We start from the raw sequence: 12,931 nt of genomic DNA, 5'->3' as shown, positions 1-12,931 counted from the left end.
AACATGCCTGCCAGCCACATGCCGCAGAGCTACATATGCTATCCTTGGGATACGAAGGTGTTTCGGATCACATCAAAGCCACACACGACAAAAACCCACAACCGGCCGTGATCGTATAGTGGTTAGTACTCTGTGTTGTGGTCGCAGCAACCCCGGTTCGAATCGGGGTCACGGCAACCCCCCGACCGAATTTGTTTGCATCGCTGAAAAAAGATCCCACTTTCAACTTAGATTTCTAAAACTTTTAAAAAAATAATTTTTTCTACAGGCCCCTGTCCCGTATCAAAGGTCTGAAAGAATCAAACAGCACAAATGCAGAAGGTCTGCCCATTTAAAGAGCATAAAAGGGGTCAAAGTATCAAACAGGCCCCAATGAGAAATAGTGCCTTTTTAATGAGTCGCCAAGAACGCATATGTTCTGTGTTTTTTAGCTCTTCTAAAGGGAGGGTTTTCACACACCGCCACACCCAAAGTATAAACATCCTAACAACAGAAGATGAAAATCGTGTGCCAAATGAATGGGTGGATAGACCTGACAAAAAAAGAACCAAACAAAAAGGCTGGACTTTTGCGCTGGACAATGTGAGGGTATATTGAGGATCAACATCTGTGTTGGACGATGTGGAGACTTTCCCAGATAAATGCCAGATATGTTTTTGTAACGACTAAATGCATGATAGAAACTGGGGCTGATTTGATCTGAAACGCATCTGAAACTGATGGTTTCTCATCACTTTTTGTGTTTATTTAACTGATAAACAGGCCCAAGCCCCTGGCTCCCTTCCATAACTCATTTGGTACAGCAGAGAACTGCAGGTGTCCCATGATACGCATCTTAAGCCTGGTTACATGAATTCATACAGGATTCATGAAAAGGATGTTGGCTTTGCTCCCTTCGATAGCTCAGTTGGTAGAGCGGAGGACTGTAGGTGCCCAACAACAGTTATCCTTAGGTCGCTGGTTCAATTCCGGCTCGAAGGATGTGCCAAGCTTTTGTATACAGAGGCTCTTTTGGCCAACTCCGTCAATCCTTTCAAAGCTTTTGGAATATGCAGTTTTACGAAAGACTGTTCCACTCTCTATCAGATTTGCTGAGGGCTAGTGGCGCAATGGATAATGCGTCTGACTACGGATCAGAAGATTCTAGGTTCAACTCCTGGCTAGCTCGACACGCTGGTTTTAGTCTCTCACTTCTCCCACTGCTTTAGAACAGGATCGCTTTAAACCTTCTACTCCCTGGGTATCCCAGCTCACTTACGCCCCAAAAATACCTCACAGTGTGTTGTCTTGCAACACATGTGGCTGACCCCACACCGTAAGGAAAGCTCGTCTTCCTCTTTATCTCTGCTGTCAATGATTTTGCTACAAACACACAAAAAAAAACATGCCTGCCAGCCACATGCCGCAGAGCTACATATGCTATCCTTGGGATACGAAGGTGTTTCGGATCACATCAAAGCCACACACGACAAAAACCCACAGCCGGCCGTGATCGTATAGTGGTTAGTACTCTGCGTTGTGGTCGCAGCAACCCCGGTTCGAATCCGGGTCACGGCAACCCCCCGACCGAATTTGTTTGCATCGCTGCAAAAAGATCCCACTTTCAACTTAGATTTCTTAAACTTTTAAAAAAATAATTTTTTCTACAGGCCCCTGTCCCGTATCAAAGGTCTGAAAGAATCAAACAGCACAAATGCAGAAGGTCTGCCCATTGAAAGAGCATAAAAGGGGTCAAAGTATCAAACAGGCCCCAATGAGAAATAGTGCCTTTTTAATGAGTCGCCAAGAACGCATATGTTCTGTGTTTTTTAGCTCTTCTAAAGGGAGGGTTTTCACACACCGCCACACCCAAAGTATAAACATCCTAACAACAGAAGATGAAAATCGTGTGCCAAATGAATGGATGGATAGACCTGACAAAAAAAGAACCAAACAAAAAGGCTGGACTTTTGCGCTGGACAATGTGAGGGTATATTGAGGATCAACATCTGTGTTGGACGATGTGGAGACTTTCCCAGATAGATGCCAGATATTTTTCTGTAACGACTAAATGCATGATAGAAACTGAGGCTGATTTGATCTGAAACGCATCTGAAACTGATGGTTTCTAATCACTTTTTGTGTTTATTTAACTGATAAACAGGCCCAAGCCCCTGGCTCCCTTCCATAACTCATTTGGTACAGCAGAGAACTACAGGTGTCCCATGATACGCATCTGTTAGATTCGGTTCTTTTAGTAGGAGGCTCAAGAACGGACCAAAGTAATTCAAGTGAAAATGAAGTGTTTATTGGTAGTCACACATCAAAGCATATCAGCGCTGGGCTCAGTGGAACAGAGCTCCCGTAGGAAGTCTGTCAGACTGGCCATGATTTCCGGTTATCATCTGTACTTATTGCATAGGTTGGACTCACATTCGACCGAGTATGATTGGACATGAGTAGGTTCAACATGCTTCGTCATATTCTCTGGATCAGCCCAAAACAATGTGTGTGTGTGAATCTACCCTTGCTTTCCCAGGCTTTCCTAATTGTTTTGTCTTTCTACTCCTGGATCACTTTAGGTCATATGGAAAAGTACTGAGCCCTATTTCATTCAGAATGTCTAAGAACAAAGCCAATTTTAACACATCTTAAGCCTGGTTACATGCATTCATACAGGATTCATGAAAAGGATGTTGGCTTTGCTCCCTTCGATAGCTCAGTTGGTAGAGCGGAGGACTGTAGGTGCCCAACAACAGTTATCCTTAGGTCGCTGGTTCAATTCCGGCTCGAAGGATGTGCCAAGCTTTTGTATACAGAGGCTCTTTTGGCCAACTCCGTCAATCCTTTCAAAGCTTTTGGAATATGCAGTTTTACGAAAGACTGTTCCACTCTCTATCAGATTTGCTAAGGGCTAGTGGCGCAATGGATAACGTGTCTGACTACGGATCAGAAGATTCTAGGTTCAACTCCTGGCTAGCTCGACACGCTGGTTTTAGTCTCTCACTTCTCCCACTGCTTTAGAACAGGATTGCTTTAAACCTTCTACTCCCTGGGTATCCCAGCTCACTTACGCCCCAAAAATACCTCACAGTGTGTTGTCTTGCAACACATGTGGCTGACCCCACACCGTAAGGAAAGCTCGTCTTCCTCTTTATCTCTGCTGTCAATGATTTTGCTACAAACACACAAAAAAAAACATGCCTGCCAGCCACATGCCGCAGAGCTACATATGCTATCCTTGGGATACGAAGGTGTTTCGGATCACATCAAAGCCACACACGACAAATACCCACAACCGGCCGTGATCGTATAGTAGTTAGTACTCTCCGTTGTGGTCGCAGCAACCCCGGTTCGAATCGGGGTCACGGCAACCCCCCGACAGAATTTGTTTGCATCGCTGAAAAAAGATCCCACTTTCAACTTAGATTTCTTAAACTTTTAAAAAAATAATTTTTTCTACAGGCCCCTGTCCCGTATCAAAGGTCTGAAAGAATCAAACAGCACAAATGCAGAAGGTCTGCCCATTTAAAGAGCATAAAAGGGGTCAAAGTATCAAACAGGCCCCAATGAGAAATAGTGCCTTTTTAATGAGTCGCCAAGAACGCATATGTTCTGTGTTTTTTAGCTCTTCTAAAGGGAGGGTTTTCACACACCGCCACACCCAAAGTATAAACATCCTAACAACAGAAGATGAAAATCGTGTGCCAAATGAATGGGTGGATAGACCTGACAAAAAAAGAACCAAACAAAAAGGCTGGACTTTTGCGCTGGACAATGTGAGGGTATATTGAGGATCAACATCTGTGTTGGACGATGTGGAGACTTTCCCAGATAAATGCCAGATATGTTTTTGTAACGACTAAATGCATGATAGAAACTGAGGCTGATTTGATCTGAAACGCATCTGAAACTGATGGTTTCTCATCACTTTTTGTGTTTATTTAACTGATAAACAGGCCCAAGCCCCTGGCTCCCTTCCATAACTCATTTGGTACAGCAGAGAACTGCAGGTGTCCCATGATATGCATCTTAAGCCTGGTTACATGAATTCATACAGGATTCATGACAAGGATGTCAGCTTTGCTCCCTTCGATAGCTCAGTTGGTAGAGCGGAGGACTGTAGGTGCCCAACAACTGTTATCCTTAGGTCGCTAGTTCAATTCCGGCTCGAAGGATGTGCCAAGCTTTTGTATACAGAGGCTCTTTTGGCCAACTCCGTCAATCCTTTCAAAGCTTTTGGAATATGCAGTTTTACGAAAGACTGTTCCACTCTCTATCAGATTTGCTAAGGGCTAGTGGCGCAATGGATAATGGGTCTGACTACAGATCAGAAGATTCTAGGTTCAACTCCTGGCTAGCTCGGCACGCTGATTTTAGTCTCTCACTTCTCCCACTGCTTTAGAACAGGATCGCTTTAAACCTTCTACTCCCTGGGTATCCCAGCTCACTTACGCCCCAAAGATACCTCACAGTGTGTTGTCTTGCAACACATGTGGCTGACCCCACACCGTAAGGAAAGCTCGTCTTCCTCTTTATCTCTGCTGTCAATGATTTTGCTACAAACACAAAAAAAAAACCATGCCTGCCAGCCACATGCCGCAGAGCTACATATGCTATCCTTGGGATACGAAGGTGTTTCGGATCACATCAAAGCCACACACGACAAAAACCCACAACCGGCCGTGATCGTATAGTGGTTAGTACTCTGCGTTGTGGTCGCAGCAACCCCGGTTCGAATCCGGGTCACGGCAAACCCCCGACCGAATTTGTTTGCATTGCTGAAAAAAGATCCCACTTTCAACTTAGATTTCTTAAACTTTTAAAAAAATAATTTTGTCTACAGGCCCCTGTCCCGTATCAAAGGTCTGAAAGAATCAAACAGCACAAATGCAGAAGGTCTGCCCATTGAAAGAGCATAAAAGGGGTCAAAGTATCAAACAGGCCCCAATGAGAAATAGTGCCTTTTTAATGAGTCGCCAAGAACGCATATGTTCTGTGTTTTTTAGCTCTTCTAAAGGGAGGGTTTTCACACACCGCCACACCCAAAGTATAAACATCCTAACAACAGAAGATGAAAATCGTGTGCCAAATGAATGGATGGATAGACCTGACAAAAAAAGAACCAAACAAAAAGGCTGGACTTTTGCGCTGGACAATGTGAGGGTATATTGAGGATCAACATCTGTGTTGGACGATGTGGAGACTTTCCCAGATAGATGCCAGATATGTTTCTGTAACGACTAAATGCATGATAGAAACTGAGGCTGATTTGATCTGAAACGCATCTGAAACTGATGGTTTCTAATCACTTTTTGTGTTTATTTAACTGATAAACAGGCCAAAGCCCCTGGCTCCCTTCCATAACTCATTTGGTACAGCAGAGAACTACAGGTGTCCCATGATACGCATCTGTTAGATTCGGTTCTTTTAGTAGGAGGCTCAAGAACGGACCAAAGTAATTCAAGTGAAAATGAAGTGTTTATTGGTAGTCACACATCAAAGCATATCAGCGCTGGGCTCAGTGGAACAGAGCTCCCGTAGGAAGTCTGTCAGACTGGCCATGATTTCCGGTTATCATCTGTACTTATTGCATAGGTTGGACTCACATTCGACCGAGTATGATTGGACATGAGTAGGTTCAACATGCTTCGTCATATTCTCTGGATCAGCCCAAAACAATGTGTGTGTGTGAATCTACCCTTGCTTTCCCAGGCTTTCCTAATTGTTTTGTCTTTCTACTCCTGGATCACTTTAGGTCATATGGAAAAGTACTGAGCCCTATTTCATTCATAATGTCTAAGAACAAAGCCAATTTTAACACATCTTAAGCCTGGTTACATGCATTCATACAGGATTCATGAAAAGGATGTTGGCTTTGCTCCCTTCGATAGCTCAGTTGGTAGAGCGGAGGACTGTAGGTGCCCAACAACAGTTATCCTTAGGTCGCTGGTTCAATTCCGGCTCGAAGGATGTGCCAAGCTTTTGTATACAGAGGCTCTTTTGGCCAACTCCGTCAATCCTTTCAAAGCTTTTGGAATATGCAGTTTTACGAAACACTGTTCCACTCTCTATCAGATTTGCTAAGGGCTAGTGGCGCAATGGATAACGTGTCTGACTACGGATCAGAAGATTCTAGGTTCAACTCCTGGCTAGCTTGACACGCTGGTTTTAGTCTCTCACTTCTCCCACTGCTTTAGAACAGGATTGCTTTAAACCTTCTACTCCCTGGGTATCCCAGCTCACTTACGCCCCAAAAATACCTCACAGTGTGTTGTCTTGCAACACATGTGGCTGACCCCACACCGTAAGGAAAGCTCGTCTTCCTCTTTATCTCTGCTGTCAATGATTTTGCTACAAACACACAAAAAAAAACATGCCTGCCAGCCACATGCCGCAGAGCTACATATGCTATCCTTGGGATACGAAGGTGTTTCGGATCACATCAAAGCCACACACGACAAATACCCACAACCGGCCGTGATCGTATAGTAGTTAGTACTCTGTGTTGTGGTCGCAGCAACCCCGGTTCGAATCGGGGTCACGGCAACCCCCCGACCGAATTTGTTTGCATCGCTGAAAAAAGATCCCACTTTCAACTTAGATTTCTTAAACTTTTAAAAAAATAATTTTTTCTACAGGCCCCTGTCCCGTATCAAAGGTCTGAAAGAATCAAACAGCACAAATGCAGAAGGTCTGCCCATTTAAAGAGCATAAAAGGGGTCAAAGTATCAAACAGGCCCCAATGAGAAATAGTGCCTTTTTAATGAGTCGCCAAGAACGCATATGTTCTGTGTTTTTTAGCTCTTCTAAAGGGAGGGTTTTCACACACCGCCACACCCAAAGTATAAACATCCTAACAACAGAAGATGAAAATCGTGTGCCAAATGAATGGGTGGATAGACCTGACAAAAAAAGAACCAAACAAAAAGGCTGGACTTTTGCGCTGGACAATGTGAGGGTATATTGAGGATCAACATCTGTGTTGGACGATGTGGAGACTTTCCCAGATAAATGCCAGATATGTTTTTGTAACGACTAAATGCATGATAGAAACTGAGGCTGATTTGATCTGAAACGCATCTGAAACTGATGGTTTCTCATCACTTTTTGTGTTTATTTAACTGATAAACAGGCCCAAGCCCCTGGCTCCCTTCCATAACTCATTTGGTACAGCAGAGAACTGCAGGTCTCCCATGATACGCATCTTAAGCCTGGTTACATGAATTCATACAGGATTCATGACAAGGATGTCAGCTTTGCTCCCTTCGATAGCTCAGTTGGTAGAGTGGAGGACTGTAGGTGCCCAACAACTGTTATCCTTAGGTCGCTAGTTCAATTCCGGCTCGAAGGATGTGCCAAGCTTTTGTATACAGAGGCTCTTTTGGCCAACTCCGTCAATCCTTTCAAAGCTTTTGGAATATGCAGTTTTACGAAAGACTGTTCCACTCTCTATCAGATTTGCTAAGGGCTAGTGGCGCAATGGATAATGGGTCTGACTACAGATCAGAAGATTCTAGGTTCAACTCCTGGCTAGCTCGGCACGCTGATTTTAGTCTCTCACTTCTCCCACTGCTTTAGAACAGGATCGCTTTAAACCTTTTACTCCCTGGGAATCCCAGCTCACTTACGCCCCAAAGATACCTCACAGTGTGTTGTCTTGCAACACATGTGGCTGACCCCACACCGTAAGGAAAGCTCGTCTTCCTCTTTATCTCTGCTGTCAATGATTTTGCTACAAACACAAAAAAAAAACCATGCCTGCCAGCCACATGCCGCAGAGCTACATATGCTATCCTTGGGATACGAAGGTGTTTCGGATCACATCAAAGCCACACACGACAAAAACCCACAACCGGCCGTGATCGTATAGTGGTTAGTACTCTGCGTTGTGGTCGCAGCAACCCCGGTTCGAATCCGGGTCACGGCAACCCCCCGACCGAATTCGTTTGCATTGCTGAAAAAAGATCCCACTTTCAACTTAGATTTCTTAAACTTTTAAAAAAATAATTTTGTCTACAGGCCCCTGTCCCGTATCAAAGGTCTGAAAGAATCAAACAGCACAAATGCAGAAGGTCTGCCCATTGAAAGAGCATAAAAAGGGTCAAAGTATCAAACAGGCCCCAATGAGAAATAGTGCCTTTTTAATGAGTCGCCAAGAACGCATATGTTCTGTGTTTTTTAGCTCTTCTAAAGGGAGGGTTTTCACACACCGCCACACCCAAAGTATAAACATCCTAACAACAGAAGATGAAAATCGTGTGCCAAATGAATGGATGGATAGACCTGACAAAAAAAGAACCAAACAAAAAGGCTGGACTTTTGCGCTGGACAATGTGAGGGTATATTGAGGATCAACATCTGTGTTGGACGATGTGGAGACTTTCCCAGATAGATGCCAGATATGTTTCTGTAACGACTAAATGCATGATAGAAACTGAGGCTGATTTGATCTGAAACGCATCTGAAACTGATGGTTTCTAATCACTTTTTGTGTTTATTTAACTGATAAACAGGCCAAAGCCCCTGGCTCCCTTCCAGAACTCATTTGGTACAGCAGAGAACTGCAGGTGTCCCATGATACGCATCTGTTAGATTCGGTTCTTTTAGTAGGAGGCTCAAGAACGGACCAAAGTAATTCAAGTGAAAATGAAGTGTTTATTGGTAGTCACACATCAAAGCATATCAGCGCTGGGCTCAGTGGAACAGAGCTCCCGTAGGAAGTCTGTCAGACTGGCCATGATTTCCGGTTATCATCTGTACTTATTGCATAGGTTGGACTCACATTCGACCGAGTATGATTGGACATGAGTAGGTTCAACATGCTTCGTCATATTCTCTGGATCAGCCCAAAACAATGTGTGTGTGTGAATCTACCCTTGCTTTCCCAGGCTTTCCTAATTGTTTTGTCTTTCTACTCCTGGATCACTTTAGGTCATATGGAAAAGTACTGAGCCCTATTTCATTCATAATGTCTAAGAACAAAGCCAATTTTAACACATCTTAAGCCTGGTTACATGCATTCATACAGGATTCATGAAAAGGATGTTGGCTTTGCTCCCTTCGATAGCTCAGTTGGTAGAGCGGAGGACTGTAGGTGCCCAACAACAGTTATCCTTAGGTCGCTGGTTCAATTCCGGCTCGAAGGATGTGCCAAGCTTTTGTATACAGAGGCTCTTTTGGCCAACTCCGTCAATCCTTTCAAAGCTTTTGGAATATGCAGTTTTACGAAAGACTGTTCCACTCTCTATCAGATTTGCTAAGGGCTAGTGGCGCAATGGATAACGTGTCTGACTACGGATCAGAAGATTCTAGGTTCAACTCCTGGCTAGCTCGACACGCTGGTTTTAGTCTCTCACTTCTCCCACTGCTTTAGAACAGGATTGCTTTAAACCTTCTACTCCCTGGGTATCCCAGCTCACTTACGCCCCAAAAATACCTCACAGTGTGTTGTCTTGCAACACATGTGGCTGACCCCACACCGTAAGGAAAGCTCGTCTTCCTCTTTATCTCTGCTGTCAATGATTTTGCTACAAACACACAAAAAAAAACATGCCTGCCAGCCACATGCCGCAGAGCTACATATGCTATCCTTGGGATACTAAGGTGTTTCGGATCACATCAAAGCCACACACGACAAATACCCACAACCGGCCGTGATCGTATAGTGGTTAGTACTCTGTGTTGTGGTCGCAGCAACCCCGGTTCGAATCGGGGTCACGGCAACCCCCCGACCGAATTTGTTTGCATCGCTGAAAAAAGATCCCACTTTCAACTTAGATTTCTTAAACTTTTAAAAAAATTATTTTTTCTACAGGCCCCTGTCCCGTATCAAAGGTCTGAAAGAATCAAACAGCACAAATGCAGAAGGTCTGCCCATTTAAAGAGCATAAAAGGGGTCAAAGTATCAAACAGGCCCCAATGAGAAATAGTGCCTTTTTAATGAGTCGCCAAGAACGCATATGTTCTGTGTTTTTTAGCTCTTCTAAAGGGAGGGTTTTCACACACCGCCACACCCAAAGTATAAACATCCTAACAACAGAAGATGAAAATCGTGTGCCAAATGAATGGGTGGATAGACCTGACAAGAAAAGAACCAAACAAAAAGGCTGGACTTTTGCGCTGGACAATGTGAGGGTATATTGAGGATCAACATCTGTGTTGGACGATGTGGAGACTTTCCCAGATAGATGCCAGATATGTTTCTGTAACGACTAAATGCATGATAGAAACTGAGGCTGATTTGATCTGAAACTCATCTGAAACTGATGGTTTCTAATCACTTTTTGTGTTTATTTAACTGATAAACAGGCCCAAGCCCCTGGCTCCCTTCCATAACTCATTTGGTACAGCAGAGAACTACAGGTGTCCCATGATACGCATCTGTTAGATTCGGTTCTTTTAGTAGGAGGCTCAAGAACGGACCAAAGTAATTCAAGTGAAAATGAAGTGTTTATTGGTAGTCACACATCAAAGCATATCAGCGCTGGGCTCAGTGGAACAGAGCTCCCGTAGGAAGTCTGTCAGACTGGCCATGATTTCCGGTTATCATCTGTACTTATTGCATAGTGTTATAATTGGCTTTGTTCTTAGACATTAGGAATGAAATAAGTCTCAGTACTTTTCCATATGACCTTAAGTGATGCAGGAGTAGACAGACAAAACAATCAGGAAAGTCTGGGAAACCAAGGGCAGATTGATACACACATTATTTGAATTCCTCACAGACATTATTTGAGTTAGACAATTCATATCCAATCACATTTGATCAACAAGGGATCCACCTCGGGAAACTAGGAGACATATATACGAGGTGTAACCGGGGATACGGGGCTCTGTCTGAGGGATTCCTGCGAGAGTTTTGTCAGACTGAGACCAGCGCTGAAATGCTCCACTTGTTGCCATACCAATAAAGACTTCATTTTCACTTGAATTTACTCCGGTCCGTTCTTGAGCCTCCTACTAAAAGAACCCGATCTAACAAATGGTGCCGTGACACGAGGTTCGAAGGCTAAAGGACCACCGTGCCGTGCGACCGACCCCGTCCGAGGGAGGACGCCTCGAGGTGATTGGAGGGACAGCTTTTTTCAGACAATCAGGCGCCAGAGAAAAGGTGAGCAGAACACCACTTAATGACTAAATGTGAAATATCTGCATATTGGGTAAACTAAATGAAGTTGTCTGAATTAAGTTGTCCTCTGGTCATAGTGAATCCAAGTGTTAATGTACTGTCTGTTTGCATTGAATGGTAACACGTGAAGTATAATACACATAGTCTCACATAGGGAAAGCAAATAAGTGTCCTGACAAGTGAATTCGAACAAAGTGACAAGATAAATTCATTTTATAAATGAATGTCCCATGCGGGGAGCTTGTCTTCAAATTGTTTCCGTGCACTAATAGCTAAGTGTGGCCGAAGTAGTTTATAAAATCCCCAAATTGAGGGGGTCAACTAAATAAATAAATAAAATTAGTGGAATTCCGACACGGAAGGTTTCTCCTCTGACGAAAGTTAGAACGAGGGATTGAGACCTCCGGGGTGCGAAGCGGTCTATAATCCCGAGACAGTCGGTCTGACAAGAATAAATTTATACTGTAGGACACAGGGTCAGATTTTTATTTTATTTTTTTTTCATGCAACTGTGGGGTGGGGTTCGCCGCTCGAAGATATTTGACTGCGCCAGCAGATCTCGAGTGGTTTCTGTTCAATATTGGGGTTGGTATAGATAAAAAGAGGGGAGAACAAGTGGCTGCGCGTGCTATACGGGTCGCTTTGTTCGGGGAAATCAGTATTTTTATGGTGTGACCCAAAGTTTTGGAATAAACAAATGCTTTGATAAGTGGAGCACACAGAACACAGCGTTCTGCGTAGAAGTTTCTTCACTACTTTCAGCATTTGGGCAATTACGTCTCCAAATACTTTGACTAACACGTGTATAACTTTTGAATATGTCACAAAAATTGATTGACGACTGGAAAAAATGCAAATCCGGCTCGCTGGGGTCGGTGCTGGTTGACACGTTAGAAAGATGGAAGAAATGGTCCCGGGGTGAGAAGAAAAACGAGGGACAGATAAATTGGACTGGAGAAATGCAGAAAAAAGAGTGTGTGAGTTTGCTCCACTGAGGCTGAGTGTGTGTGTTCAAAATGTTTTCAACAAACGAGAGAGTAAGAATCAAGCACATGCAGGATACAGAAGGAAAAAGTTGATATATGATATATATGATCCCAAAGTTTATTGACAAAAGTTAATAATTGTTTTTCAGCATCAACGCACTAATAAGAGACCTGTAAGAAAGAATTAACAGATTTGGAGGCTTGACTTGAGGCCTGAAGTTACTAACTAAAGATCAGCTGTGCAGCAGCATTACAGGAATAAGGAATAATGAAAAGCCTCAAACGCTTTTTGAGCCATAATATTCCCAATTTAATTTATAGTTGTTCTCTTTATCATAAATGCGCACACCCTAAGATTGTCTTTTCTCAACCCTGCTTTTTCTCTCATTCAGACCTGAGTGACAACAATCCAAACAGACTCTGGGTGATCATTGGCCTATGTTTATAATGATATACTGATTATAATAGGGGTTTAATTTTGTACTAGAGCAAATCGTATTGATTGATCCATCTATTTTAAAGTGCATATGATTAGGAAAGACACCAAAATATGTATATAAACTGAAAACAGCTTTACAATGAAAAAATCACAGAGATGAGATAAGAAACAATAAAATCCAGGAAGAACATTGTTTGAGACATTCATAAAAACTGTTGCTGAAATAGGATTTAACATCTCTCTTAAAGAGCTAAAGTCAAATACACAAGCAGAGTGTTTAGGAGATTTGCTCCTTTAATTAAAAAAAAAAATATCTGAAAAAATTTTCTACAAAGTGAAACTTTATGATTCCACCTGCAACAGGACTGAGATCAGGCAGTCAGACCATACGACATA

General features: G+C 43.2%; 13 non-coding genes across 13 annotated transcripts; all 13 read left to right on the top strand.

Annotated features, from left to right (window-relative positions):
• Positions 1 to 892: 892 nt before the first annotated feature.
• On the top strand, positions 893 to 981 carry trnay-gua (transfer RNA tyrosine (anticodon GUA)). Its single transcript is given in 2 exon segments — positions 893 to 929; positions 946 to 981. It is a non-coding gene; the product is annotated as a tRNA-Tyr (tRNA).
• A 114-nt stretch (positions 982 to 1,095) lies between these two features.
• trnar-acg (transfer RNA arginine (anticodon ACG)) lies at positions 1,096 to 1,168 on the top strand. Its single transcript has one exon. It is a non-coding gene; the product is annotated as a tRNA-Arg (tRNA).
• A 317-nt stretch (positions 1,169 to 1,485) lies between these two features.
• Positions 1,486 to 1,557, top strand: trnah-gug (transfer RNA histidin (anticodon GUG)). The gene has a single exon. It is a non-coding gene; the product is annotated as a tRNA-His (tRNA).
• A 1,130-nt stretch (positions 1,558 to 2,687) lies between these two features.
• On the top strand, positions 2,688 to 2,776 carry trnay-gua (transfer RNA tyrosine (anticodon GUA)). The gene is given in 2 exon segments: positions 2,688 to 2,724; positions 2,741 to 2,776. It is a non-coding gene; the product is annotated as a tRNA-Tyr (tRNA).
• A 114-nt stretch (positions 2,777 to 2,890) lies between these two features.
• Positions 2,891 to 2,963, top strand: trnar-acg (transfer RNA arginine (anticodon ACG)). The gene has a single exon. It is a non-coding gene; the product is annotated as a tRNA-Arg (tRNA).
• A 1,105-nt stretch (positions 2,964 to 4,068) lies between these two features.
• On the top strand, positions 4,069 to 4,157 carry trnay-gua (transfer RNA tyrosine (anticodon GUA)). Its single transcript is given in 2 exon segments — positions 4,069 to 4,105; positions 4,122 to 4,157. It is a non-coding gene; the product is annotated as a tRNA-Tyr (tRNA).
• A 504-nt stretch (positions 4,158 to 4,661) lies between these two features.
• Positions 4,662 to 4,733, top strand: trnah-gug (transfer RNA histidin (anticodon GUG)). Its single transcript has one exon. It is a non-coding gene; the product is annotated as a tRNA-His (tRNA).
• Positions 4,734 to 5,863: 1,130 nt separating this feature from the next.
• Positions 5,864 to 5,952, top strand: trnay-gua (transfer RNA tyrosine (anticodon GUA)). Its single transcript is given in 2 exon segments — positions 5,864 to 5,900; positions 5,917 to 5,952. It is a non-coding gene; the product is annotated as a tRNA-Tyr (tRNA).
• Positions 5,953 to 6,066: 114 nt separating this feature from the next.
• Positions 6,067 to 6,139, top strand: trnar-acg (transfer RNA arginine (anticodon ACG)). Its single transcript has one exon. It is a non-coding gene; the product is annotated as a tRNA-Arg (tRNA).
• A 1,105-nt stretch (positions 6,140 to 7,244) lies between these two features.
• trnay-gua (transfer RNA tyrosine (anticodon GUA)) lies at positions 7,245 to 7,333 on the top strand. Its single transcript is given in 2 exon segments — positions 7,245 to 7,281; positions 7,298 to 7,333. It is a non-coding gene; the product is annotated as a tRNA-Tyr (tRNA).
• A 504-nt stretch (positions 7,334 to 7,837) lies between these two features.
• On the top strand, positions 7,838 to 7,909 carry trnah-gug (transfer RNA histidin (anticodon GUG)). Its single transcript has one exon. It is a non-coding gene; the product is annotated as a tRNA-His (tRNA).
• Positions 7,910 to 9,039: 1,130 nt separating this feature from the next.
• Positions 9,040 to 9,128, top strand: trnay-gua (transfer RNA tyrosine (anticodon GUA)). Its single transcript is given in 2 exon segments — positions 9,040 to 9,076; positions 9,093 to 9,128. It is a non-coding gene; the product is annotated as a tRNA-Tyr (tRNA).
• Positions 9,129 to 9,242: 114 nt separating this feature from the next.
• On the top strand, positions 9,243 to 9,315 carry trnar-acg (transfer RNA arginine (anticodon ACG)). Its single transcript has one exon. It is a non-coding gene; the product is annotated as a tRNA-Arg (tRNA).
• Positions 9,316 to 12,931: the final 3,616 nt, after the last annotated feature.

The sequence above is a fragment of the Odontesthes bonariensis genome, chromosome 8, assembly GCF_027942865.1.
Source record: "Odontesthes bonariensis isolate fOdoBon6 chromosome 8, fOdoBon6.hap1, whole genome shotgun sequence".
Taxonomy (NCBI): Eukaryota; Metazoa; Chordata; class Actinopteri; order Atheriniformes; family Atherinopsidae; genus Odontesthes; species Odontesthes bonariensis.
This window is presented reverse-complemented; position numbering and strand designations above follow the sequence as displayed.